Consider the following 22561-nt stretch of genomic DNA (forward strand, 5'->3'; position numbering starts at 1 on the left):
AGACAGACAGGCAGTAGGGGTATTTCACTTAAACCAAGTCAGCCACTATTACGTTTGAAAATCTTTCCATTAACAAATTGTGTAGTGGGAAATGCAGTATATGATGGTTTAAACTTTACTGGAAAATAGAGTTCAATAGAATACACTTCCTCATATCCATCCTCATTAACAGAACTATTTCTGAAGGAGCCATCCTAGCAAACTGGAAAGTTTCACATATTATCCCCCCTGCATAAAGGTGGTAATTCCAAAGAGATATCTAACTACAGGCCCATAGTCATAATATCCCTGTTAGCAAAAATAATGGAGAAATGCATTCATAAGCAACTTTTAAGCTACCTACTAGAAAACACCTTACTAGCCACCTGCCAACATGGCTTCAAACCATTTCATAGCACCACCTCTGCTCTCTTATCCTTTACCGACTGTATTAATTGAAATCGAAATAATGACATTCTATCCTCAGCCCTCTTTATTGATCTGTCAAACGCCTTTGACATGGTTAACCACCACCTCCTCATAAACATACTTAAAAATCTGTCATTGGATGCACTTGCTATACAGTGGTTCCAATCCTATTTAAATAACAGGCAACAGGCAGTACTATGGGAAAATAACTTATCTTCCCACCTCCCAGTTTCCCTTGGTGTCCCTCAAGGCTCCATATTGGGCCCCCTCCTCTTCTCTATCTTTACCAATGACCTTCATTCTGTAATTCCTCAAGCTACCTGTATCCAATATGCAGACAATTCCACACTTACATGTTCAGCCACTTCCCCATCTGAACATCAGTCCCTAACCCAAAACACCTTTAGCATAGTTGAAAAATAGCTTTGACACCGATGTCTAATCTTGAACCCCAAAAAAAACAAAAATGCTACTATTCACCCTCACGGAGGACCTCCCCACTGAACTTTACTGTAACATCTAGCAATGGAACTATCATATCTCCTGATCCTACCACAAAACTACTTGGGGTACTAATTGATAATAACCTCACCTTTGAGCCTCATATTAATAACACTATAAAAACCGTGAGCAAAAAATTAGATTCCCTCTACAGGATCAAATCCTTTCTGACTCCACTAGCCAGGACCACTATTTCCCATATCCACCTTATCTCAACCCTACTATATGCCTCTCCTATCTATACCAAACTATGTAAAAGCAATCTGAACAAGCTGACTACCTCCTACAACAATATTGCCAGGTTTGTAACTGGGTCAACCTATAGAACCCATCATTGTTGCAATCTTAATCACCTAGGCTGGTTAGAGTTGTCAAACCTAATACTATTGAACCAACTAATAGTTGCCCATAAGATCCTGTATCAACCTACAAATACACCAATACTCACTAACCTAATCACCCCATGTAGTAATCTCAAAACCCTTCGCTCATCTAATAAACTACTGGTACAAATAGCTAAAACCAATAATTCGGCTGGTGACTCATTGTTCTCTAATACAACGGGTAAAACCTGGAACACCTTCCCTATTCACCTAACCTCCCTATCCTCAACTAACCTATTTAAAAGCAAACTAAAACCCTACCTTAAATCACACTGGTTATGCCTGTGTGTTAACGCAGACTAACTGCTTAACCTGTCCCTAGACACTAATCTTCTTACCTGTATAAACTTGTTTCTTTTCTATTGACAATAATGTGTATGTTACTTTACTGTTGAATAGTGTCTTTGTACATATTTTGTATGAATATCCTTAGCTGTTACAGACTAGGATTCTTGTGTGGCTTTTTGCGTGACTTCACAGTTTAACAGTGTCATTGTACATTTTTTTGTATGAATATCCATAGCTGCTAAGCATTAGGATTTTTTCTTGTTAATAAGCTAAATCCAATGAAATTAAATGATTGCTAAAACTTTGTAATGTACTAATGTCTTTGTATATATTCATCTGTATGTGGAGCTTTTCTCCCTGGGTCTCCACTGAAAATGGACATATATCCAGTTGGCCTAGCCCAGTCAACAAATGTAAAATAAAAAAAAATAAAAATTCTAAATGTTCTTTTCAGTTTGCTTCTGTTTTTATCTTTATAATGTGCATGTTATCATAGCAGTTACTCAGATCTACACAGCTAAATTAAATGTATATTTGTTTTCTCTTTTTTCTATTCTATGTCTTAAGTAAGTGTTCCTTACATGTAGGTATTTATTTTGTTTGCTCACTTTACTTAAATGCTATGCATTAACATGTTGTGCTATGAACTATACATTACTTTTTTGGCTGAAGTTGATCTGACCCACTTTTATTAGTCCATTACCCCAGTGAACAAACACATAAAATAAATAATTGTATGTCTTTCAGCAATGCAGCTGCTAACAAATTTATTTTAAAAACACACTAGTATATTTATTTATTCATATTTTGTGATTGGTACATATTGACATAATTTGTCTGGAGGAATATTTTGTACAACTATGTGGAATTTTCTTTTATAGTACATGTTTCTAAAGTGCATTTAAATGTACTGCAACTTATGCATTACATGTATCATGTAATTTACATTTATTCTAACATTTCCATGCCCATTTTCTAAGCACAGGGACACTGTGGAATACAGATGTGCCATAATATGGAGTGCAGACAGCAATTACTGGCCATGTTCTTGTCAGGATGTAATACATACTCATTCTGTGATGTCTCAGGCAGTGCAGTAGAATGCATCGAAATGCATGCTTTTTCACGACATTACTTGCACCCCATTCATATATTAGTGGTGACATACTACACATTCTGTCACGGGTTGTTAGAAAATGTTACATGGATTGCATTTACAATCAGCCTGTTCATTTTTTGCTTTCCATTACCATATCACATGATATCACATAGTCTCTGGCAGATTTTCACTTACTGGTATGGCTTTGCATGAACACATGTCAGCAAACAATATGGTTTTAAGGAATGAAATGAGTAACGCTACAGTGTACAGAAACTTAAATACTCTACATTTCTCACTAAATGTACATTTATTAAATGTGCAATACTAAATAAAGACACACAGCTGCATGCATAGGTAAGAGATGATGGCACATTCTCAAAAACCCTTTTGATAATTTAATGCATGTCTGTACTAGTGTAATGGAGAGGAAGTGTAGCAGTTTAACAATAGAAAGAGTGTTTGGTTCTGCAGTGAATGAACATACTTTCATTCAAGAGACACAATCAATACAAAAATGTTTAAAACATTGGGATGTCACAACTCAAAATAATGACAATCATCCTAATGTTGTAAAACACAAAATAATGTTTATTTTGCAGTGTTGCAAGCCTCCTGCACTTCTCAAGATGGTGTAAAACACATACCTCCACCTCTCCCCCTCCACTCTCTCTCTCTCTCTCTCTCTCTATAGATATATATATATATATATATATATATATATATATATATATATATATATATATATACACACACACACTTGGAAAAATGATGGGTAAGAGAGTAAATATAGCACAAAAATAAAAAAAGAGTCTCCAGATCTGTCTGTTATGATAGTGGGGGTAAGCCTCCCTGCACAACATTCCCTACTACTTATATATACCAACTTAGAAATTGTACAATAGTGCAGGGTAGGACGAATCACTCATACATGCACTTTTGTGTATTTAGACCTAAGGGCATTACCAAACAATTAGCCATAGCATTTCAAGTTAACCATAGATTTACAATACCTTACAATCTAAACTTCCTTAAGCACAGTATTATCTGCTCTACATAAAATGCATGCTACTCAACAGAGAAATAAAAAAAGCAACACTCGACAAAACAGGAGTTTGATTTAAAATTCACACTCTCATCTCATTAAATTACATTAAAACTCAATGCAAGGAACCTAGTTAAATATAAACATATATGATCTCCAAGACTGCGCAAATTCAGGGAAAGGAAGAGAAGTAAGAGAAAACACAGCACTCATTTCTCATTCCTTTCTGAGTTTCATTTCGGTTTAACTAACCAATTGAACTTTCAGTTATTATGTTCTTGGTAACTTTTAAATGGAAGTTGACAAATAGTAGGGACACCAAATTGCTTAAAGAGTATGCATCTCAAAACATAAGTTGGATTGTAAAATCAGTCACATGCTACCCATTATGTTTTAAACATCAAATATGTTGTTGCTTTTAATTATACATTTGTTTTCTCAGTGTGTGATAGTTAAGCTGCACTGACCACCACTCAGTCTGGCAGATTGCAAATGTAGCACAGCTCCTTCCTTCTATATTACATCTCTGAAATCATGATATCCGTAAATGTGGTATCCCTTCTGTTTATGAACATTAATATAGTGAATTATGTGCCATATAATTTCTCATTTTAGCCAATCATCAAAATATACAGCACATCTGATGTTGCCTATGGGGCAAAGCAATCCTGAGGGTTATTCTATGCATCTATTTTTGATAAGAAGTAGAAAGATAAATACCTCTGGAGTAAAGTACTCCAGCTAATTAATTTGGAAATTGAGTGTATTATACCTTCTAAATAGTATTGCTTCTATTAAATCTAACCTATACCTAGTATGTTCCTATTGGAGAAGCAACAAGTTATGGAGAGAATTGAGCCTAGAACAATTAGCTGTGCAAAAAAGGAAATAAGCAAATGTGAACATGTGTACATAATGTGTAGAGCATGCAGGAGCAAAATGCAGTAAAAAGTACATAGATACAAAACTGGAACCAATTCTGGTATATGCAAGCAATTAGGAAAGTAGGACAGAAACTAAGAAATGTGTATAGGTGGTTTCTCCAAGCTTACCTAGATCCCCAATTTTAATTACGACTGACCCACCTTCAAATAACATCTCACTTAGAAAGTTCTGTTCACGTGAGGCCACCTCACTTTGATAATTGTGGTTAACATAGCACAGGGTAATTCAGAAATTATAATTGTGGGCTTCTATTACAGGTGTATCGGGTGCAGCTGAATGGAAGATAAGTTACTGAAACAAGTTGAAACAACACTTGGCTAAGTGTACAAATGGTAATAACATGCAAAGAAATGTGAACAAAAAAGTTAAACAATTTTTAATAAAAGGAGTCATAAAACAAGTTAAAGGAAATGAATATAAGAGTATTCTGAGCAACAAAGGTCAAGAAGAAGAAACTCACCTGAGTAACAGTATCTATAACATATTGGCAAACTGTACTCAGTTAAATAAAAATGTAAAAAAAATCCACAAAGAAAGAATTTGTATACTGCCAGAGAACATGTTTAAACCCTAAAGCATGTCTAATGACATTCACAAATTAAACTCAGTGTCTAAGGGGAGAAAAATACTTTGAAATGAGAAAGCTACATCTATAAACAAATGTCTGTTCAGACATCCCCCAAAAACAAATAAAAGAGATTAACTGTAAATGGTAAAAAGAAAAAAAAAAATGTTCTAAGGGTCTAAACAGAGTAGAAAATTATGTCAGGTAAGAACATCATTGAATATTAAAAATATGGTCATCATCAGAAAATGCTATACTATAAAAGCAGGTATGGAATAAAACAAAGCTAAAATGCCATCATAAGAAGTTGATAGGAATTCATAGGTCAGTACTAGGCTAGCTGCCCTTGTGCTCCATTTCAGAAGTAGCCAGCTTCCCTTTTTGTGCTCAAATTAACCTATCCCATTTCGTTACAGATGGGCCTCAACCATCCCATGGTCGATAATTATATATGACCTCCTATGAGAATAACTGGGATCATACCATAGATAATTGGATAAGTATGGAAAAGACATTCATGAATGGCAGGAAACTATTCAAATAGAGAAAGGACAGAGTCTCCATGAAGGCAATCATGAAGGAAATTCAAGGTTTTAGAATGGAATTTCCTAAGAAGGAAAAGTAGTTTAGACAGCTCCATTATAACAACAGAGCAACACATAATGGCATTTGTGGAACAACTTTTTCAAATGGAGACTATAGACTAGACAAGTTATAATTATCCCTTATTAGAAGCTGAGACACATTGATGGAAGAAAAATAATCTTGAAAATGGACACAACACTGCAACAAAATATATGTTGTACCCCTCAAACCTATAGAAAGCCTTAATCTTAAAACATCAAACATATATTTGATGACATAAGGAAAAATAAAGAAATACAACTGTGTGTGTGTGTGTGTGTGTGTGTGTGTGTGTGTGTGTGTGTGTGTGTGTGTGTGTGTGTGTGTGTATGTTCGCATATGTGCTCTACTCATGCAAATGCTTCAGATTACAGTTTGTTGAGAAAGATACCAAATTAATAAACTCTTTTTCCACACTAAACTTTGTTTAGACAGACGTCACAGTATTAAATTCTGAGTCTTCCTTACTATTAAAGACATTCATTTACTGGTACCTCTTACTGCTACTTCATCAACCAACGAACAAATCATTTTATGTGATTTACACCAATGTTTCCAAACTGCTTTACTATTACAGGCATTTGTTTATTTTTATTAACCGCATAGCAAGTTTTGTCCAGGTCCCCTTCAATAAACACATCACACCAAATGAAATTTGACGACCTTTATTAAACTTCCATAACATAGCTTTGATCAACAAAATGTATTAATTACAACTGGACATAATATAGTTGATTCTAAACACAGCATAAACATCCTTGCAATGTTAATCAGGACAGAATACCTACTCATCCTGCCCCAGTAAGCAGAGTCCCTACCTCTGCTCACTCACTTTACTTATGAAGCAGCATCCAAGACTCAATTCATATCCCATTTATTGAATTACCCATCCAACCAAATAATTCAGGATGACATGACCTTACTCAACCTGACCCAGTAAGCAGTGTCCATACCTCTACTTGTTTACTTTACTTATGAAGCAGCGTCCCCATCTCACTTCATACACCATTCATTGAATTGCCTTCCAACCAAATAAGTAGCATCCTTACCTCTGCTTGCTTATCTATTCAGCACGCTTCCTCCAGCTGCTAATTTTCCTTTCCCCAAATCCTTGAAATGAACATCCAAACACCAGGGAGGGAAGAAAAGAGGGCAAGCCTGTGCCTCTTCTCTGCCTACCCCGACTGATAAAATAACCGCAATCCCCACCAACCCACCAACAAAAAAGGGAGGGTGCGTGGGAAGCAAGTTCACGCCAAATGTGATTACTTACCCAGCTACACTTGACTAAATCCCTTAAGCCCTTCTTCACCTTTACCCCATTTCCTCCCAATCATCCCTCCCTCCATTTAACCCTTTCATCTCCCCAACCAACTTAACTCCCACTAATATATCAATCTATCCCCTCTTGAAGATGTCTCTGGACAACTTGGTTTGTTGCCAAACCTCATTTATTAGTCTTCAGCATTTAAACCCATTTTGATGCCCATAGACTGGCCCAGTAATCAAGGCACCTCATTCCTCACCACTAGCACCAGTGAGGGGTGTCCACATTGGGAGGATAACAAGTACACACACAGTAAAGTACAATTTCCCTTAAGAGCACACAGAGATCACAGTCAGGCTGGGGCTGTTTTCTTCCTTTCTCTCCAGGTCCCCAATAAGACTCCCCACTGGCACAGCTATAAGGTACATATCTCAGCCGAGTGGTCAAGCCAAAATCTCCGGCAACCTCTCTTTCCAACCAGTGCTTCATGTCCCTGCCCAAGTAGCTGATAGACATGCACTTTGAGATATGAATTATATATAAACACACAGACACTCCTGGGGAAGGCTGGCATAGGTTCTCCAGCTATGCCCCCTCCTGCCCAGACTATAAGGTAGAAATCACTGCCACCAACCACTACTTATCAGCTACTATAAGGCCCTTCCCAAAGGGTGACCAGTTCCACTGTGTGCTATTACTGTTATCCAAAGTCTAACCCATAGCTAAGGCTATTGGAGTGGCTTGTACGGTATCACCAAATACATGCAAGTACTGGGCTTGAATTATACATTACAGTACCTGAAAAATCACAGTGACTATTCCAATGTACTTATTGACTTAATAGTTCACTTTTTGGAATTAGTCTTAGAAAATAATGTCTTTATGTTCAAGGATAACATCTATAGACAGAAAGATGGCGTAGCCATGGGTACATCTTGTGCCAACAGCTACGCCAATATGTTTCTTGCACATTGGGAAGAACATACATTATTTCTACACAATTTCTTTGAAAAATGTGATATTTTACAGACGTTTTGTGGATGATGTCTTTATTCTTTGGAAAGGGACACCCCAACAACTTGAATCCACATACCTAATCATGAACAATTTAATACCATGTCTTAAGTTTACCATGAAGTTTTCAGAGGATAGAATTGAGTTTCTAGACTTATATATAGAGAGGCTACATAATAATTTAATTAACACTGGAGTTCATCGTAAAACATGTTATGTTAACTCATTGCTTCTAAGATCCAGTATGCACCCTCCTTTTGTCTTTAGAAATATTGTGAAAGGACAAGCTATTAGAGCTTCCAGACTGAATCCAATGGAAGAGGGATTTCACACTGAGATAAATGATTTGAAATATAGACTATTAAACAGAGGATATAAAGTCGAGGAAATACATTCTAAGATAGACGAAGTGTACAATTTACGCTCCACTTCAGCTATGCCATACTTTGGATCCAACAGTGCTAGCTATAATGAGAAACAAAATATGAGTGAATCTTTCACTAAATTCTCCACCTTCTTTTCATCTGATCATATAGAGATTAAGCAGATTATAGACAAACACTGGAGTATATTACAGATAGATGAAGAAATTAAACAGATAGTAGGAGAAACACCGAGGTTTATCTTTAAGAATAAACACAACTTAAAAAGAATGTTATGCCATCCTAAATTTGATAGGAAATCTATACAGAATGGATGCACAAGATGCTGTGGTCGCTGTAATTTCTGTTGTTACATAGACAGTAAGACAGAATTCTTTCATCCTGATCAACAGAAAGTTTTTAATATAAGAGCTGAAGCCAACTGCATGACTTCTCATGTGATATACCTAGCTGTTTGTCAATTATGTTCATCCTTCTATGTTGGTAAAACAAATCAACCACTGAGAGATAGGATAAGGGAACATGTATATCACATAAGGAAAGGTACATTACATAATGCCCTTGCCAAGCATGTAGCATTAAATGACGACACACATAGATTTTTGTTCAAGGTACTTGAAGTAATTACTCCCAACTCTAGAGGGGGTGACATTAAGATATATACAGAGAGTAAGGAAACTGAATGGATAATTCTACTAAGATCAGATAAAGGATTAGGCCTCAATGATAGGGCCTCTATCAAGCCAAAATTAAGACAGCGTAGAAACATTAGATAAACCCCCTAGAAATAGGTATTCTATCTCTCTGTAAACAAATTGTCTTTTATATCACTACCATGTCATTATGTCATAGATTTAGTTACCACATGTAGTGTGGTTACTTTATTTTATAAGACATTATATTAATTTATACATACATATATATGAAATGTTATATGTTAGACATTAAGCATACTTGTCTATAGAATCTTTCTCACACTAATATCTATTTTAATTACAAATATATATATGTACTAACTGATATGTTTTTTATATATATTTTTATATATAACTTTTTTATATATGTGTTTCCTATGTATACTTTATATATGAGATTGTTTTTAAATGGTTTTATCTTTATCAGATTTGTATATTAAGCTAGGTCTTTGATGTCTGCCTGCTTCTTTAAATAATCATACCAATTAACTTACTTGATTGATTAATTGTTTAAAACCTGTGTATATATAAGATGTGGAATCTTAGAATGAATGTAAGATCTGATGAAGCTACACAGCAAAAGTGCTTATCTTATTAATTATTGATAATAAAGTACTTTGAACTTTAAGTGTTACACTTGTTTTCGCTCAGTCCTGCTATTTTGATTTACTATAATATTGTAGGATAGTCTGACATAAATATAGAAAACAGCTAGACTAATCTGGCTATATTCCTATCTGTCTCTAACAAAACTATGTTCTAAATTCTACTTATAAGGCAAAGTGCTGGTGAGTTGTTGTCAGCTTCAGAACAAAATACAAAATGCTATTCTTACTTTCTGAGATAGTCCGTAAATTGATAATACACAATACTGCTGAATAATTTCAGACTACATCATTCTTGACACTTCTACTTAAGTTTCCCAGGCTCACAGAACTTAAAATTTTAACATTTCTTTTTGTAATCTGCATCTGCCAGGAAGCCACAGCAATAAAAGACACTTTACATGTAAAACCTCATAATTATCTCTGTCTTAGAGTAATAGAAAGAATGTCCTAGCCCAGACATCCTGTCTCCTAGCTTGAGATCAAACAGTCATAAAATCCTTTGCTTATTAGCTTTCTTCCAGCAGGTTGCACTGTGGTTACATTTTGAAGCTCAGGACATACACAGTTTTCTTACATTTGTGACACAAGCCTGTGAATCATATTAATATCTACATGACATAGAATTATTTATAAAATTCTATCTGGCTGGCCTGGCAGCCGCTCAGATTTTCACACCTGTGTTATCAGTTTTATGTCAACAAATTCATGTACAGTTTCTGTTCATCATAATCATTCTCAAAGCTAACCTCAGCTTTGCCTTGCATATGAAACACATATGCCAGTGTTTGCTAAAAACTTTTAAATGGCTTTAAAAAGTACTTATCTGTGATATACCACATTTAAAAATACTCTGCCTTAGTAAGTTTTTTTTTACTATTATAATTCTGACTTGTTGATATTAGCATTGTCTTACATTTATCAGGCTTTATTCAAAGTTGTTCTTTTCAAATATTCTGAACACATTGCTCTCAAATCTATTTAGTATGAGAAACTGTATCAGGTTTATATTTCATACAATTCTTAAAAAAATACAGTTTTTAGACTTCTGATATTGTTTATGTATTACCCAGACCTTCAGCTAACAAATTTCACATAATTTATTTGTCCAAAGTGAAAATCAAAAACACCTTCATCTCTTGTAATTTGCCAAATATATTCTTCAAAGATGGCATTCTAATTTCTAGTTTTCTACTGCAAACTTGTCTTCTCAGATTTTAAAAAAAATTGTAGTCATCTCTTTCTACGACCACTTAAGAAACTTCTTTTTAGCATGAATGAATAAACTAATGTATACAGCCATACTTATGTTCTGTATGGATATGCATTTCATTTAACTTTCTTTTGATTACAAGATAATTTATTTTTACTTATTATGTATTTATTTTATATTTGTTTACTGGGAAAATCTGACTGAACACAAATCCTTTTTCAGTGAAGGCCCAGGGAGAAAAGCTCTGAAAATAAAAAAGTACAAAAAAGTAGAAAAAAGTACAAAAGTCCAGGAAAAAAGTACAAAAAATAGTTGACCTACATACAGGATTGACAAAATACAAACAAAATTTACAAAATTGACATACTTATATGATTGGCAATAAGCAGAGAAACTTTACAACATACAGATATTACATAATGATTCATGTTAACTTTTCTTTGGGAATGTACATTTTAAAGTTAAAACAGATCCATACAATGTCGATACAGCCATATATTCCATTCGCACTCAGATGAGATTGTTAGGGCAAGAATAAGGTTTAGGGTCTTGAGATCATATGTATACCAGGAATAGCCAGGACAGGTGCAAGAACAGAGCCAAGTTTCAGTTACGTGTGAATTTAGAGGTTTTTTTAATTGTACTATAGAGCAGATTGAGGTTATTGGGGCTGGCAGTTTATTCCATGTTTTGGGAATGAAGCTAAAGAATAGTGAGTCACTGGCTGAGTTGTTTATTTTAGAGATTTCAAGATGCAGTTTGTTGCTGGAATGGAGAGAACAATTGTTGGTATGTGGTTGCATAAGATTTTGGAGAGCAGGATTTTTTCTTGTTGATGCAGGATTTTATGGACAAAGGTTAATTGACTAAAGAGTAGTAGTTGTGGTAATTCTAGCCAGTTTTGTAGTTTTAGAAATTTACAATGGTGTGCCCTATATGGGGAGTCTGTGGCAAACCTGGCAATTTTATTATAATAGGATTACAGTTTAACTAGATCAGTTTTTCTGAGGTTGGTTAGAACTGGAGCGGCATATAGGAGTACAGTCAAAAGGTGTGTGTGTGAGTGATGGCAGCTTTTGTGTTTACAGTTAGGAATTGTTTGTTTCTGTAGGCAGCACCTACTTTCTTGTGTACTTTTCTTAATGATTTGAGAGATGTGAATATAACATTTCAAATTGTTAAGCACACTCAGGTGCAATAAAGCAGTTTAGCTGCAAGTCAAATCTTGCTCAGCTTCTGTGCTGTCAAGTATTAACTTTTCACTCAGATAGGACAAGAAAGAAGTAATAAGTTACCAAAACAAAACTAAACAAAACAAAAATTGCCAACAATCATAACATAAATGTAATAACTACATCAAAACAAGATAATAAGCACTACCTGAAAATAAACACTTTCTTCCCAAAGATGTAAAAGTCAAGACTTCATCAGACTGTTAAAATAATCCTTACTCACAGACATATATAAATCCATGATAAATTTCACAAACCATTCAAAAAACATATTCCCGGGGATTCATGAAGCTTGCGCCAGGCGCACACATAGCGTAGGCGTTATAACGCCAAATATGGCTGTCGAACGATTCAGGTACGATCCAATTCCATGTGCACTACCGGCGTATGCCAGATCTGCGCAGCCCCCGGCGTAGGTATGCAAATCACCCCATGTGCAGTGTTGCACCATGCAAATGAAGGCATATAGCGATTCATGAAGTGGTGCAGGCGTAGCGTAAGCCCACGGAAATGTAAACCAAAATACACGGTTTACATTTTCCCAAACATAACATCGGAGCTATGGAAGAGGGCCAGACCCAGGTATCACAACGTGAACATATGCCAATGGTGAAATGCACAGCCAATGGCATAAGAAAAGATGCACAACACGTAAATAACATTTAATGTCATATCCACAGTAACGCACAGTAGAACCGCAGGGCATGTGTGCGGAAACTGTAACATAAAGAAATAATATAAAAATGTCATAAAATCGCAACATAATAGAAATCATGTTTACAGCATAACACACAATGGTAGGCATGGAACACCACAACCAAGGTGCAAGGGTTGCTAAGGGCTTGCGATAGTGTTTGGCACGGTAACTATGAATTAGTAGTCAATGCCATGCAAATGAGGCAGATAATACTGAATCACAAATGTCCTGCCGGAGGAAGGTTGTACCATACGGTGCAGCGGTATAACACCGAGGAGTGGCTCAGAGGAGATACATGACATCAGCAGAGGGGTGTGCCATTGTAGCACTAAGCACATTGGAGCATTGCAAATCTGGCCTGTCCGTTGCTAAGCAAAGCTGCAGGATAGGGGTGGGGAGGAATCGTTTAGCTGAGAGCACACATGGTGGCCAAAAGCGCATGTGTACGAGGATGAAAACGTGCCCGAAACCCAGTAATCGGATGCACGTGCCACAAACAATAGCAGAAACAGGAAGGTCAGGGGAAAAAAAGGAAATGCGGAAGTAGGGTAATTGGAGTACTAATGAGCAATCAACACCAATCAACCCATGAAGGCCAATCGACGGCAGCTGACAAGTCTGCTTGCAGAAACCTGCAAAACAGGATGGGGGGGCATGTGAATGCAAAGAAAGGAGGGGAGGTATTGGATTGCAAAGATAGGAGACCTGACACAGCAGAGCAAAGCAAACCGACAGCAGACTGGCAGTAGCACACATAATGCAAGATACGCCAGGTCCAGGAAAGTACAAATGAAAGTAGGCTGCAGGATGCATGCCAGAAAATGGTAGGTGCAACGTGCAGAAATGTAATGGGAAGGTCAAGAGGTAATACACGGCAGGCAAATGTAATTCAACACCAAAGGCACCACAATAGTAGTTCTGGCAGTAAAACACATAACATAACCTGTAGCTATGAACGTACATACACACCCTATGACATCAACGGTGTTCACAGCACAATAGTATAAAGTGTGTAAGCACCCAACACACACCTGTGTATTCCCAAACACCGCACCATAGGTGTAAACACACGGGGAACTTTTAAAATGTACATGTTTGGAGCTGCCATAGCTGCGATTCATCAGCATGTGTTAGAGACTGACGGTGTTGTGGAGGATGATGCCGACAACCACCGCAGGCCTCGGAGGAGAAGGAGAGTGTTCAGACCAAGGGTAACCTACCAGGAGCTACATGACCTGGAGATAGTAGAGCATTACAGGGTGGACAGGGACATCTTACAGCAAATAGTGGAGCTGTGCCGGCCACGCCTGAGAACCAGAAACAACAGAGGGGAACCCATACCAGTGGACACGAAGGTATGTGTAAGCCTGCGAATACTGGCCACAGGTACCTTTCAAAGGCCAACTGGAGATATAATGGGTATCTCACAGGCATCAGCATCCAGGGTACTACACCAGTTCCTGGATGCCATGTTACCACATGCCAATGAGCAGATATACTTCCCCAGAACTCAGGAGGAGTTGGCCAGCAATATGCGTCACTTCCACCGTGTGGCACAATACCCGGAGGTACTGGGTGCGATAGACTGCACGTACATACAAATCAAGTCACCACCCGGTGAGCAGGGTATGCACTACATAAACCACAAGGGATTCCACTCCATCAACTGCCAGGTCATGTGCAATGCCCAGAGCATTATCATGGTTGTGTGTGCTGGCAGCCCTGGAAGCTACCATGACTCCCATATCTGGCATGCCTCACAGCTGTATCAGGTATTTGTCAGGGGGGACATCCCACATGGCCATCTCGTGGGGGATGCTGGCTATGCACTGGAGCCGTGGATGATGACTCCCATCAGAAATGCACACACACCCATGCAAGAATGCCATAATGAGGCACACGCACAAACCAGAATCATCATAGAGCGTGTGTTTGGGATGCTGAAATCACGGTTCCGGTGCTTGGATACATCTGGTGGAGCCTTGCAGTACTCTCCAGGCACGTTTGCCCACATTGTCATAGTATGTGCCATGCTACATAATATGATCCTGCGGAAGCAGCTGCAGCAGGGACAAAATGGCGAAGGCCCTCATAGCCCACCGCAATTGCCAAGGCCAGTACAGGCACAGAGGGATTTAGACCATGAACACACTGTGCCAGCCCCAGTAGGCAGATGGAGGCATGCCCAATATGCCTACGCCTTGGCAAAGAGGGAACGTATAGCACATACTCTGACCATGTAGGCCCCTACGGACTGACACCTCTCCACCTGCACACACAGTAAAATGGATGGCACACAAACATGACCACCTGTAAATTGTAATGTATAGGTGGCCCAATGTGTGACTCCTACATAGGGAGCCCTCAAACATTGTAAACACAACAGCCAGTGGAACATGGAATGCCAACACCTGAACAGTACATGAGTCTTACAGCATATGGTGGTGCTGTGTGCCTGTCACGTTCCCTGCCAGATAATATATATATATATATATATATATATATATATATATATATATATATATATATATATATATTTATGTACACATATGCATATATATAATACAGATAGAAAGGGCAATAGAGGGATTTATGGTGATATAGATGGATTCAGCGATATCTGCAAATATGATAGATAGTTCAACGACATTCATAACATCTTGGAGGTACAAATAAATAGGATACCGCCAACCATGGAATGTGTAACATACCGACATGCGTAACCACGAGGCTGAAAGACCGATAGAACACAGTACTGGGACAGTACATCCGCGAGTAATAGTATGATGATATGAAGGGACGGTTAGTCACCACCGACGGTGTCGCGGTCCACGTAGGTACTGTGTTCAACTGTGTCTGTGAGTGCTGTAGTCTGTGTAAGTGTGCGTTGAGGGTGCCGTGTGCATTTCTATGTGACTGTAATGTGTGTGTGTGTGTCCGCAACATGTGTATGTTGGTGCCAAGTCAGAGGCAGACCAGTATTGTAGGTGTGGGTATAGCTAGCAGTAGGCATACGGTTACTACCTGTACCACAGTAGGAGGGACATCCCCACCCTGAGCAGGTGTGTCCTGACATAAAACAGTACAAAGGGCAAATGTCTGAGATGGTAGGACATAAATATGTCCCATATATAATGTAACAGTCGTATTTAATAGTTATGTCTGTATGTAAGAAACTTAAATGTTACATGCAATATGATAAGTATCCAAAGTCACACAACAATAGGTATGTAGTGAGGATAAAAGTATGTGCTACCTGTGTACTGACCATGGCTACGTATTGGCCTGTAAACACCGCTTTGTGTCCCGCAAGTGTCCAACAATGACCATATGATAAGGTGGCAACCCATGGCAAACAGGCTCTTTTAACAACACAACCACAATGACTGCAAATATCTGGGACAGAAATACAAGGGATAGCTGTCACCTACACATATCCCCTGATATATCGCTGCAATTACGGAGGTATACAAGTAGCAATATCACCTGCAGATGATATAGAAACCAATTAACAATGGCCCAACGTACAATCCCGTAACATAAGTCTACTAACTGTTAGCTCTCTAATCAGGGACAGAGCCCACACACATATATACAGATTATGTAGAAATGCAAGGCCCACAAACCGTATATGTTACGTACAACCACCGACATCCCCCACACTAGAAACTAAAGCAATACAAATTGTAATAGCAGCACAAACATCCAGTCAGTCAATTACATCTGCAGAACCCTCAACATACCGTGTGAGAGACACAATTAAAGGCGACATGCAAAATTGCAGGCGTTGTATAATGGAACAAACAGCCATGTTACAGGTATTGATTGCAATACTCTGTTATCAGACGTCGGGATGACAGGTACACCCACATGTTGAACCAAATACTCTACCTGTCACACACAATCCACGGGGGACATGAATCCAAACTATACTTGTCTCCATGCATAGCAGTTGCAGTTACTCATAACAAAACACAATACAGACTGTCTCCCCGAAGGTAGGGCAAATAGGCAACACCCAAGTGGAGAATCCAATTATACCCCACTGTCGCCGCATAATTGGCGAATGGAGTAGCTGCACAGCTGATATGCAAGTAATTAGTCACTCAGGAACACCAATTGGCGGGAAGAATCCACATGTTTCAGGTATCAACGTATATAAGGATGACTTGCCAGATATTCAAACCGTATGCTCATACCGAAAAACAGTTGAAACACTGTGAGAGTGATAGAAACAAAACGCCATAATGACAACAAGGTATGTAGAACGCCCGATATGTAAGGTTATGTATAGCATGATCTGTACTAATTAGTTTTACTGTATGTATAGCCTGGTTTGCATTAATTAAACGTGTCCGCAATGCATAAAGTGGGGAAAGGTATTTATGTAGTGATGTCTTGCTGAGCATACTAACGCTTGTAGAATCTGTGCGTCCAGTAGTGGGACACAAGGTACACAGCACAGACACCAGAAGGGATGCTACATGAGGCCATTAAACAGAACAATGCCATACAACCCGCTGTCAGTGGTAGGGTATGTCCAACAAGGATGTGCCATAGCAGGGGATAGTATATGTTGATATACTGTCACAGCACGCATGTGTATGGGCAAATAACGTTAATGACATATGTAAGGTCCCGCTGAGCAAGTATGCTTTGCATTATGGGATACTATGTGAAATATGTGTAATGTATAGTATTATAGGTAGATATGACAGATATTCTACACAGCATAACAGGCATATCATGCATACCACAGGTATCGTCTATTGGTATATACAATAACAGGATACATATGGCCTGTAGGTATGGAACATAGTAATAGCATGATAGCTAATCTAAATGGAAGGGCTACCAAGTAACCATGCACAAAGGACATGTAATAGCTGCACAGGTGCATAGTGGGGTACTATGCAGTCTGTCAAGTCCATGTGTAAGCACAACTACAGTGTTCACACTAGTGGCACCTCTCCAGGGTAGTGTCCTGTGAAGAGCAGAGCCAGGTGTCACCTGCACCACTGCACAGTACAGCCACTGCAGTGATCCCAGGCCTACATGTGTCTCCCAACCACCAAGGGAGGTATCACATGAACAGTGCTACTGAGTGTCCCTGTGTGATGTACAGAGGACTTATGTTCCACAGCATGGTGAGTGTCCAGTTTGTGAATGTAACCCAGAAGCACATCCCACTCATTGTGGCGTGTGTGCACATATCCATGAGCATGTTGCTCACAGTGGCCTCTGCTTATGTTGCGTATGAGGAGTATATCCATCAATACTGTTGTGGACATGGTCCCTGTCTGATCAGCAGAGGTCACCCCTGAGTACGTAGTATGCAAATGTGTACAGATGTGGTGTCCGTAGTGCAGCCGCATATTTAAACTGTCGGAGCTCAGTAAACGTCATGGCGTGTTAATGTTGTGGCATGTAAAGCTGTTGTGTAAGGTACACCCTAAATGGGGTAGTGTACCCTTGAATGTGTGTAGATGTCTTGAGTTCAGAGGTACAATGGGTGCCTATGTACCAGTTACACACCCAGTACAGATAGGTGTGGCCACATAGGAGGATATCCACACCACAGTAGCAATACGGTAACCACAGGAATGGGTGCGACATATGTGTGTACTGCAAACATGTACAATGTGATATGTATGTAGGGGACTACCATCCATGTGATAGTCAGTGGGTGAATGGTGTAATGCAAAGGTGATGTGCATGCACCTTGTGTCATGCAGCTTGATGCCATGATATTCATATTATGTATCTGTCACAGTGACACCCGTATGGTTGGAGTCAGTATCAGCTGGTGGAGCAATCATGGCGCTTGGTATGTAGGGGTTCTAAAGCTAGGCAGAGAAAGTCCCCTGTGCCAGCCTGTTCCACAGGGAAGCATATACTTAACATGAGGGGCCCTATGACTGAGGACCGTGGTATGCCAAAGTACCTGACATGTAGTAGGTACTATGGTATGCTGGCCTCACTGTGTGTCCTGTCCATGAGCCACATAGCATAACATCCTGAGACACAGGGTACGATGTGCAGGTGGATGTGTATGTTGTCAATACCAGAATGGAGAATGGTACTGAAAGGCAATGAGAGGACAATGTAGGATGTGTGGACTCCTGTACCATCAGCAACTGCCCTGGTAACTGTATGAAAGGAGTCCACCATGTGTAGGGGCCATGCTCTGGCCTTAACAAGCCCAACCCAGGTGGCAGCAGAGGACGGGAGACCAACAATGTCTCTGAGAATGACGTCCTTGATGATGTGCCCCATAGCCATGCAGAACAGTCCAGTCAGGTGTGTAGGACTATAGTCCCACTCATGCAATGAGGTGCCACCTGTGTGTAGTGTGATAAATGCTGCTGTGTGCCATCCAGGGTCTACAATGTCTGAAACAAGGCTATTACTGAATATGGTGGCCTAGTGGGGAGACATGTAATTCAGAGGTTGGTGGACATCACAGCCTGGGACGTTGGAAGGTGACATGGGGCCAGTGTCCCAGGGCACATAGAGTGTAGGTCAGTACTGAGTAGGTGTGACCACAGGGACACCACAATGTTCATGTATGGATTGCGGCCCTGTAGTGAGTGAGAGGGTGCACTGTCAGCATTGACTCCATCCTCCAGCATGTTGCCAACAATACCTGGGTCTGCAATGTTCCTGAGTGACTGTTGTATGTGACAGCAGATGTGGGTGTTGCCATCGAATACTGACATACCACCATAATGCCTGGTGGTACACCCCGGAATGTGTGGCAGTCATGTTTACGTAGCTAGTTTTGGAGTATGTGATGAGGGACCCTGTAACCCCACCACGGCTGACCAGTGAGCCACCCCACACATGGGAATGTACACCACTGTGCAACAGCCTACACCTGTTGTTGTACATCATATGTCCGTGGAACATGACCACCAGAGTGGTGTCTGTTATCTGGTGTGTACCATCATGGCTCTGTGTGGAATAGCATGATCCATGCAGTTGTGTACATGCTAATTAAGTGCACTGGGGTATGCGTCAGCATTTGTATGTGCATTGTCCATCTGCATGGGTGTCATGATGTTAACAACCGCTGTCAGCAGACGTCTGTAGTAGGTGTAGTAGTACACATGTACTGTGTATGCTGTGATGGGTGTGTTTCCGGGATGGGGCTAACAAGGTAGATTAGCATATGTTCGGAATCCACCAATGAGGGGATAACCCCAGGTGTGTAACACCAGTCACATGGTGGTAGTGTTCATGCCAAGGGTAATGTAGGTCTTGGAGGTGGTGTGTATGTGTTGATCCAGCAGAGTGGAGGGTATGACTCATGGATGTGTCGGCACATGAGTGGCTATCCCAGTGAAGTGTGGGGTAGTGTCAGTCACACATCAGTAGTAGCTGAGGCCCACTGTCCACTATACCACCATAGAAGGTATGTTACCCGTGTGTTACAATGTGTATAGCGGTCCCGGACACAGTTAGTTGCACATGGAACACCTCTGATGCATTGTGCTAAGCAACTTGCCAGGATGTGTGCAAAACATAGTGGGATATGGGAACCCCTCAGCTGTGGGTGTGCCGGTCCAGGTATGTGCCTGAAAGGTATGGTCCGTCTATACCCTGTCATTGCAGGTGTGCTCTGCAGAGCCTACAGGCAGGTCCCAGTCACTGCAGAGATGTTGGAGTGGTGCATTATAAGGTGTGCCTTACCTGCGTGCGTCACAGGGGAAGATGCAAGCAATGTGTCACATGACCCCATGCCGCGCATGCCAGTTACCACCCTGCCGGTGACAGTTATTGGAAACTGTGCAGGACAGGCATTATAGAAGCAGCAAGAGCCTTGCATGTGAGCTGTACTCCCAGGGCCGACAGGTGCAAGTCATCTGTGCCACAGCATTGTGTTTGACCAGGACAGTCATAGCAGACAGATACCACATGCCTGTGGAATGACAATAGGAGCATAGGCAAGTGACACAGTCGGTCATTGTACAGTGGTATCGTGTCCGGATGAATGTAAAATGCTCCCCAGGGCTAGGCCCACACCATCAGGGCTATAAGACAGGTGAGCTATTGCATGTCCCTGCACACGTAGTCTGTGAAGTGGCATCACAGGGCAGTCACACTAGCATGGCGAATGACAGACATATCGCACCTGGTGAGGTGTGGCATGGGTGCATCGGTTATGTTGCAGAAGCAGTTACCCGACAGCAAGATGTAAGCAACTAACGCCTTGTGTAGCCTGCTGTGTGGAACTGCAGTGTGACACCCTACAGAGTCAGCTATGACTGGTGTGTTGTGAATGTTATAACACACTATTGGCTGTATGTGGTGGGCACACATGAGTCTGTGGGCTATAAGCTGGAGATGTTGTCTTCCATGATGGGGGCTACCTCTGGTGCCTACAGTGAGTATGGAGACGTACTGCACAGGTTGTCCTCATAGGTTTGGCCAGTGGTGTAGATTATGTGAGACTATGCAATGGGTGGGGTGTGTTGCGAATGTTACACATCCCCAAATGACTGTCAGGTGCAGTCAGGGTTGGCGACAGCATTACCCCCAGCCATAGCTGTCAGCCTCCTGTCCCCAAAATAAGAAACATTAGCCCTCATACAGTGTGACAAATGGGCGAAACGTGGAACACTTACAACTGGCTTACTAACAGCGTCAATTAGGAAGGGCATATGATGGCTAAAATAGGCTGGTCTTACATATAAAACAGATATTCCAATGAATTAATATGATTCTCATCTATCTAACCATGGCTAGCAGGTAAACTATGTACAACAATGAATGTGTGACAGACCCTTCCAATGTGGAACCTTGAGGAACATGCACCTTTTAGAACCCCAAATGAGAATGCGTTCCCCGTAATGAGGTACACCTGAGAGCTATGGGCCCAGCACAGCTGCAGACGTGCATCCCCCACAGGCTGTAGTGCCGTATGTTGGGAAGTGAGCATTGAATGTGTACATGAGACAATTGCTCTATTGCCACATGTATGACATATCCCTCATATAGACAGGCAGTAGCACTGGTACGTGACAATTGGACATGCCTGCATATACAACCATGTCCCACAGGATATGTGCGTTACGTGTGTACAACAGCTGTCGTACCTTAAGCAAGCTTGGAAATGTAGGACAGCCAGTGTACCTGTGGAAAATTGTGTGGAATGGGTGCTATAGTAATCAGTAGCTCATGACATGCTCACATGTTCTGAACAAGTGCCTAGGATGACCATACAATACAGATAGGGTGTTGGATAATATCAACCCACAAGTGGTGATGACAGTCATTTAGGGTGGCACCGCACTATAACCCTGCTGAGTATGGTGTGCATGTCCATGAACCATTAGCACTGTAGATGTTAGCAGTTCAGATGTACAGGATAGCACGGATATTTGATTACAAATACCTTTGCATGTCACAGGAGTGTTCCACCAGTGGCCTGTTGACAGACCCACAACTACAAAAGGTGCAAGAGTGACATGTGCACAGCACATCTGTGCCAGATACAGTAGAACAGGGTTAATGTGTTGTACCCCACCCTCATTGTAGCCCATACCACACAGACAAATGTTAGGCATCTGTGTATGTAAGGCTGTGAATGGCCAT

Source organism: Protopterus annectens, chromosome 12.part0 (assembly GCF_019279795.1).
Source record: "Protopterus annectens isolate FY-2018-M chromosome 12.part0, PAN1.0, whole genome shotgun sequence".
Classification (NCBI taxonomy): Eukaryota; Metazoa; Chordata; order Ceratodontiformes; family Protopteridae; genus Protopterus; species Protopterus annectens.